Here is a 7,747-nt window from a genome sequence, read left to right on the forward strand (position 1 = left end):
TAGGGCGGTGGTGTAGTTGTTGATTGACTCCCCCTCTGCCTGGTTCCGGTGGTAGAACGCATGGCAGGCAGCAATCTTGGACGGCTTTGGTGCGTAGTGGTTGCGGAGCTTCTCTTGGATTGTGTCCCACGGTGTTGCCTGGACTGCTTCAGGCGCAACCAGTGCTCGGGCCGTCTCAAACACCTCAGGCCCACAGAGGCTGAGGAATAGGCCCCGCTTACGCTCCTGTGATACTTGCGTCAGCTCGTTGGCTTGGAGGTAGCAGTCGAACCGAGCGAGGTAGGAGTCCCAGGATTCAGAGGCTGGCGCAAACGGCGGTAGAGGCACAAGTGAAGCCATGATTCCGATGCCGGCGTGAAGGGCGATGGATGGAACACCATGCTCTAGCCAGAACAGTCAGCTCTGAATTGGTTCTGTTCAGTGATTTCGCTCAGTGATTCAGCTCAGTTTAGAGGGTGGCCGCATCTGGCTGTGCTCTGTTGTCCATTGATCCCATCCTCGTCGCCAGTGTTAAGTTGTGGATGAACATATCAAACGACACAGCGATTCTTCAACAGCTCTTGTTTATTCACAGGCCAGGACAGAACTGAACTGAAGGGTTCAGTCAGCCTGCTTATGTAGAGCTCCAGTATACATAATTGTAACAACTTTCTAAAACTATCCAATCACTGAACGTCACTTTCGATCCCTTATTTGCTGTCAGGGAACTGCCATCAGTACTGGAGGGGGAGAGCAAAAGCCAGAGGGATTCCAGAGAGCGTCCAGGGATCGGGAGGAGCAGCCCATCTTCTGGGGAAGAGAATCAGCGTAGCACCAGGGGAGAAGGGGGGCAGCTGGGGGAAGTGGCGAGGCGGTCTCATGACTCCTTGCCTGGGACCAGCGGGGAGAGTAGGGGTCCTCCGTTGCCCACGCCCTCCCTGCGCAGAAGGCTTCCGCGCAGAGAGGGTAGGCGGAGACTAGGCATCTAATAACTTCTTTGCTGCAATAAGTTTAAGAAACGTCCACTCACGGATTCTGCCAGCGATTGAGTCAGCCACGGGTGAGTGGCTGTCCGGACAGAAAAGGTTCACTTTGGCAACCCAGCCAGGTGTTTGCACCCAGCCGGGGAGATAGGCACCTGCTTACGCACGAGCAACCCCTAGAACCATTACATTTGCATAACTATCTGCAGTATCCCCCTGTGCCCAGGGCGAGAACTTCAGTACATAACACATTCCTTCTGATAAAAGAGCCACTGTAGCTGCTAAAGGGCTGTGAAAATGGGCGTCCCAGGCTTGCTTGCGCATGTCCTATCTGAAGCCAAAGGGGTGCATTGGTTGCCAGATGTGAAATCCCCTGGCCTTATATTCAGCACTCTTTCTTAGGGTGTGGTTATTTCAGAGAAGAAGCCAGGCCAGAAAGGGATGCTTAACAGAGAAGTATCTTTATTGCCAAAGAACAGTCGAGAACAGGAGCAGGAGTCACTTCCGCAGTTGGGCACAGGGCCATCTATAGTGGAAACGGCCGCATATCGGCCATGTGGACATCGCAGTCAGAACTCAGCCTCTTTCCCTGAGTGCATCTGCCGGCAAAGGACTTTTGCAGAGCTGGTCGTCTTTTTTATAATATATTTTTATTTGGTTTTCAACCAACATAAGATAAATGATAAAGCAAAAGCAAAAAAGAAAAAATATTTACACAAAAACAATATCAAATCCGTAAAATGGGGTTATCTGAATGCCTGGACTTCCCTCCACAGCCTCCCTGGGTCCCAACAATTTTCTTTTCAGCTGCATATCATTACTACTCCAAAATTTCTTTTGCTAAGTTATTTGTACAATCTCTAAAATTACAAGAGTTCTTAAAATCTTGCCAATGTTTCAAAATCTGCTTACAATACTTTTGTAAATACATAATCAACATTTTCCATTCTGCTTTAAACATCTTGTCATCTTGACCTCTGAGCTTCCCAGTTGATTATGCCATTTCAGGATAGTCCATTAACTTGGTCTGCCAGTCTTCTTTGATTGGGACTGTTTCTTCATTCCATCTTTGGGCTAACAATATCCGGGCGGCTGTCGTACATAAACAAATTTCTCTGATCTTTGATATCTCTTTACCTACAATTCCTAGTAAAAAAAGCGTCTGATTTTTAGTAAAAGTTGCTTTAAACCTTTTTTTCCCATTTCATTGTAAATCATTTGCCAGAATTTATTTACCACCTTACATTTCCACCACACATGATAAAAAGTACCTTCTGTTTCTTTACATTTCCAACAATTATTTGTTCTTGATCTGTACATTTTTGCTAATTTAACCGGGGTTAAGTACCACCGGCACATCATTTTCATGTAATTTTATTTCAATAAAGTACATGCTGTAAATTTCACATCTGTCTTCCAAAGCCTTTCCAGTCTATCATTTGTAATGGGGCTTGCCAGGTGGTTGTGGGAGGGAGAGTTTTTTTGTGCCCCCACTTTCACCTGAGTTTCAGAGCGGATCCTGGCAGGCTGATATTGTGTCCCACATCTTTTGCCCATTTTATCCTAAGAGATTTGACCTGTTCCTCTTTGGTGTCCCATTCCAGGAGCAGATTATACATTTTTGACAATAATTTAGTATTATCTTCTAATATCTCTCTCTGAAATCTTGATGCTTCATGACTTGGGCTGTCTTTCTGTTCTGAAAGGGAATGCTGAAATCTGCCATTAGGATTTCCTTGTGTTAGAACGTGTGTAGGTTTTGGGCTAGGTATGGGCTTAGGTATAGCATTAGATTAACTTTAATCTGAGGATTACAGTTTGTTCTTGGGCTAAATCTAGAGTTATTGTGGGGGTTAGGGTGAGAGTGGGGGTTGGGGTAAGTGTTAAGGTTGGGATAAGGGTTAGTGTTAGTGTTAGTGTTGGGGATAGAGTTAGGGTTCGGGATAGGGTTAGGGTTGGGGCTAGGGCTCCGTCTAAGGCTCGGGCTAAGGCTTGAGCTTGGGCTAAGGCTCGGGCTAAGGCTTGGGCTAAGGCTCCGTCTAGGGCTTGGGCTAGGGCTTGGGCTAGGTCTAAGTTTAGGGTTAGGATGGCGGTTAGTGTGAGGATTGTATTTGGCATAGCGTCTGGAAGGGAGACGTTGCTTCCCCTTGTTCCTAGCATTGTATTTGGCATAGCGTCTGGAAGGGAGACGTTGCCTCCCCTTGTTCCTAGCATTGTATTTGGCATAGCGTCTGGAAGGGAGACGTTGCTTCCCCTTGTTCCTAGCATTGTATTTGGCATAGCATCTGGAAGGGAGACGTTGCTTCCCCTTGTTCCTAGCATTGTATTTGGCATAGCGTCTGGAAGGGAGACTTTGCTTCCCCTTGTTCCTAGCAGCAAGGCATCCTCCGACTTCCCATTGCAAGGTTCTGCAGGCTTCCCAATATGTGGTGTATCAGATAGTATAATAAGAGAGAAGATCAGAGCAACATAAAACAATAACATTGCGGGTCGATGAGGATGCATCAGAGACATGTACAAGAGCCGCTGACCAAAATGACGGAGGCACAATATGGTGCTGCTGTCTGAGTCTCGATGAAATCCTTTGGTTTCCTCTGTAAATGCGGCTTTTGTATCGAGTTCGGTTTCCGTCGAAGAAATCCTTCAGCTCGCACTTTAATTATGTGGTTGTTGTAATACTTACGGTCACCCGTTGAAGAACAGATACTACACTTGATCTTAACCAAAGGCCGAGAAGCGATAGGAAATGAGGCAAAAATTAAGCAGGTCTCCTTTCCCGATGCCATTTCAGCTATCGGTGGGAACCTGGGTGCTGCAAACCTCTCACCGCCCCCTCGGAATCAGCACCGTTTCCAATTCCACAAAATACACTCGGACAACGTTTCTGCTTCTGTTGTCCAGCTAAGCAGCCTCTTGATGGACAGTTTAATCTCAAAATAGTGGATTTTGTCGCTCTTGTCCATTTCTCAGCCGTCTGCTAGTTGCTCTGATGGCCATTGGTGGTAAATCTGCATACTCCCGCCCATTTCCCTATAAGGGCTTCCGCTACCGTTCCAATTTTTGTATATGTGCTGCCGAAGCGAGCACTCATTTCCCTATAAGGGCTTCCGCTACCGTTCCAATTTTTGTATATGTGCTGCCGAAGCGAGCACTCATTTCCCTATAAGGGCTTCCGCTACCGTTCCAATTTTTGTATATGTGCTGCCGAAGCGAGCACTCCCTATAAGGGCTTCCGCTAAGCCACTTCCGGCTTGCCCCAGGAGGTGGGGTTGCAAGCGTCACGCCCACCCCACATGAGCAGGGGCTGGTTCAGCCCCCGCGAGAGCAAGGAAATCCCAGGGAATCCCGGGGCGTCCTCCCCCCCAGCCAGCCAATCGGCTGGCTGGGGGGGGGGGGGCATTGCTTGCCCTATTTAGTGCCGGCACGAGGAGGCTCGACCTCTTTTCGCCGGCTAGACCCCGCGTTTGTTTCCCGCTTATCAGCTGTTCCTGGAGATCTTATTTGCGTTGCCTGGAGCGTTCCTGCGTTACTTCTTTGTTGCCTTTATTCTTGGAATATGCTGTAGCTTCACAGAAAAAGCTCCCTTTCTTTTACTGGGAATTTCCAGCATTCGCTACTGGTGTTGCTTGATTTCTAAACGGCTTGATTTTTCAGGAGTTGTTATCTCTAGTTTTGGAGCTGAAACCAATTTGGGGGGTTTTCTCCTTCTGGGGGTTTCCCCCCCTTTGCGCTCCATTCCAGCTGCTGCAGTTTAACACCGGAGCTGTAATTGAGCTACAATCACTGTGTGTGTGTTTGTGTGCTTTTCTTCCAGCAACTCTTTCATGTCTACAGTTTTACAGGGAGCTTGCCGTGCCTGCTGCTGCACGCCCCCTTCAGAGGAATTTATTCAGCTTTGTGGAGCTTTTTCTGGTGATCCGTTGCCTGCCCTCGGCTGCTGACTGCCTGTTCTGCAAGGAGCACACCCATCCAATCAGGTTTTGCTGTTGGGGCTTCAGGTTTTAGCTGCCATCAGGAGTCCCTTTGTGATCCTGGATGCTTCTGTCTCTATGGAGGCATTGGTCACAAATGTAGCCAAACTGGAATTTTTGAATCTATGTCAGGTTAGGCAATCGGTACTGTACCTGTCCCTTTCCAACCTAGCCATGGTGATCCATGCAGTAGTCACCTGCAGACTAGACTACTTTAACTTGCTGTACACCTGAGCCGGGGAGTGCTGGGTATAAATGTGAGAGAGAGAGAGAGAGATGCAGGGCTACCCTTGAGACTGCTCCAGAAACTCCATATGGTCTAAAATGCAGATGCATGAGTTCTTACTTGGACTTTGTGGACAGCCCACATTCAGTTGGTTGTTCATCAGCTGGATTGGCTACAGGTGGAGTATCAAATCAGATTCAATGTTTTGGTGCTACTCTTTAAAGCCCTAAACAGGCTGTGACCTTTCTTATCTGTGGGAATTATCTTCCAATATCTTCCCATGAGTGTGACGCTCATCTAACAGCAACCTACTGGTGGTCCCTTGCCCAAAACATATCCAGCTGTCCTCAACCAGAGCCAGAGCCTTTTTGGTGGAACGCTTTGTCTAATGAGACCAGGGCTCAGTGCAATCTATCTCAGTTCTCTCACTTGTCATGGTGAGCGAAGCCGTTGGGAATCTCATACTCCCAGCAGGGTCACCCAAGGCGGTAAGGTCAAAGAAAATTAAATATGCTCAGAGTCCTGTAGTGATTTCATGCTCTTTATTGCAGCTTGTAAAACAGTGACTGAATTTCCCCCCAAACCTCAGGCTTTTATATACATTATTTACACAATGAGTCCTGTCTGACTGGCTGATTCTGCTTCCCTCCTGGAGCCTGATTGGTCTTTTCCTGCAAGCCAATCAGTTCTTGCATTCTAGGATCCTACTTGCCTATTCTTCTAGGATCCAAGCTTAGTACATAACAGGGAAGGAGCTAGACAAAGAATGATCCTAGAAGTCCTCAACAGCAGAACAGGTTGGTGATAACAAGCAGTGTGTTACAACGGCTCTGAAGGCGGATGAAGGCTGCAGCAGATAGGATCCACCAGTTCGTCGTGACTACTCATGCCATCAGAACAGAGCCCTACTGCGAAGACTGTGCGTTGGTCAGCGTGAACTGATCTACACACATAAAACAAATTCACACACAGGCGTCTTCCAAAAACCCAACCCAACCCCCCCAAACCCTCCCCCCATGGCGATCACTAAATGGCTCCGGGGGCAGGAATGTGAAGCCCCTGGTCATGAACCGACACATGGGCGGTCAGTCGTTCTGACTCAAGGAATGAGGCAGTTGAGCAGCTCAGCAGCTGTATCCATGACTGAGCAGCCCTTTTTAGGATCCACTATGCTCACCCCGAAAAGGGGAAGGGGCTGGAAACGGTGCCCTAAACATAGTATGCCTCCCTTTTCCCCTGACTGGATTACCGCGCCCAGGTGGAATCTATTTTCCCATAGTTTGAATCCATTATTCTGCATCCTAGTCTCTAGAACAGCGGAAAACAAGCTTGCTCCCTCTTCAACATGACATCCCTTCAAATATTTAAACATGGCTATCATGTCACTCCTTAATCTTCTCTTCTCCCTAAGTCTCTCCTCATAGGGCTTGGATTCCAGACCTTTTACATTTTGGTCACCCTCCTCTGGACATGCTCCAGCTTGACAATATCCTTCTTCAACTGTGGTGCCCAGAACTGGACACAGTCTTTCAGGTGTGGTCTGACCAACCAGAATAGTGTGGTAGCATTCCTTCGCTTGATCTAGACACTATACTCCTATTGATGCAGCCCAGAATTGCATTGGCGTTCTTAGCTGCCACATCACACTGTTGACTCATGTTCAGCTTGTGGTCGACTCAGACTCCCAGATCCCTTTCACAGGTACTGTTGTCAAGCCAAGTGTCCCCCACCTGTGCATTTCATTTTTTCTATCCAGGTGTAGTACCTTACATTTCTCCCTATTGAACTCCATATTGTTGGTTTTGGCCCAGCTCTCTAGGCTATTCAGGTCATTTTGAATTCTGACCCTGCCCTCCGGTATATTAGCAACCCCTCCCAGTTTGCAGTCATTTGCAAATTTGATTAGCAAGCCCTCTATTCCATCATCCAAATCATTTATAAAAATATTGAATAGCTCCAGGCCCAGGACAGAACCTTGTGGAACCCCAATAGTCATTTTTTTCCAGGATGAAGGTGGAGCCACTGATGAGCCTCTTTGGGTTCAGCCCGTCAACCAATTACAAATCCACCTAACAGTAGCTTTGTCTAGCCCACATTTTACTAGTTTTTTTTGCAATAATATCATGGGGGACCTTTTCAAAGGCCTTGCTGAAGTCAAGGTAAGCTGGTACAAGGGAAAGCAGGATTGTAATTACCGTAAAAATTACTGATCACTTTGGATCAGCAGTCTCAACCTAACCCGCTATGTGGGGAGAGCCACGTGTTCCTTTGGAAGGCAAGTGTTTTAAAAGATGTAACTGTAACTTAAAATCCAGTATCAGAAAAAAATTAAAATAGATGGTCCCTGTGTGGATAGTCATGTTTGCATGATGGGGCCACCTCCAGTGACCATAAGAGGGTTCTAAAATCAGTCCTGAAAGTAGACTGATTGAGAATGACACACGCATAGCTTTTGCTCTGCCATTAACAAGGTGAGCTGAAGCAAATTCTTGCCTCCCTTTGGGCTTAGCAATATTTCCTACAGCATTCTTGTTGAAGGGCATTGGAGAGTTAGGTGAGGGTCACTTTTCTGTTTTTCCATCAAGCCC

The sequence above is a fragment of the Podarcis tiliguerta genome (genome assembly GCF_965153285.1).
Source record: "Podarcis tiliguerta genome assembly, chromosome: 16".
Classification (NCBI taxonomy): Eukaryota; Metazoa; Chordata; class Lepidosauria; order Squamata; family Lacertidae; genus Podarcis; species Podarcis tiliguerta.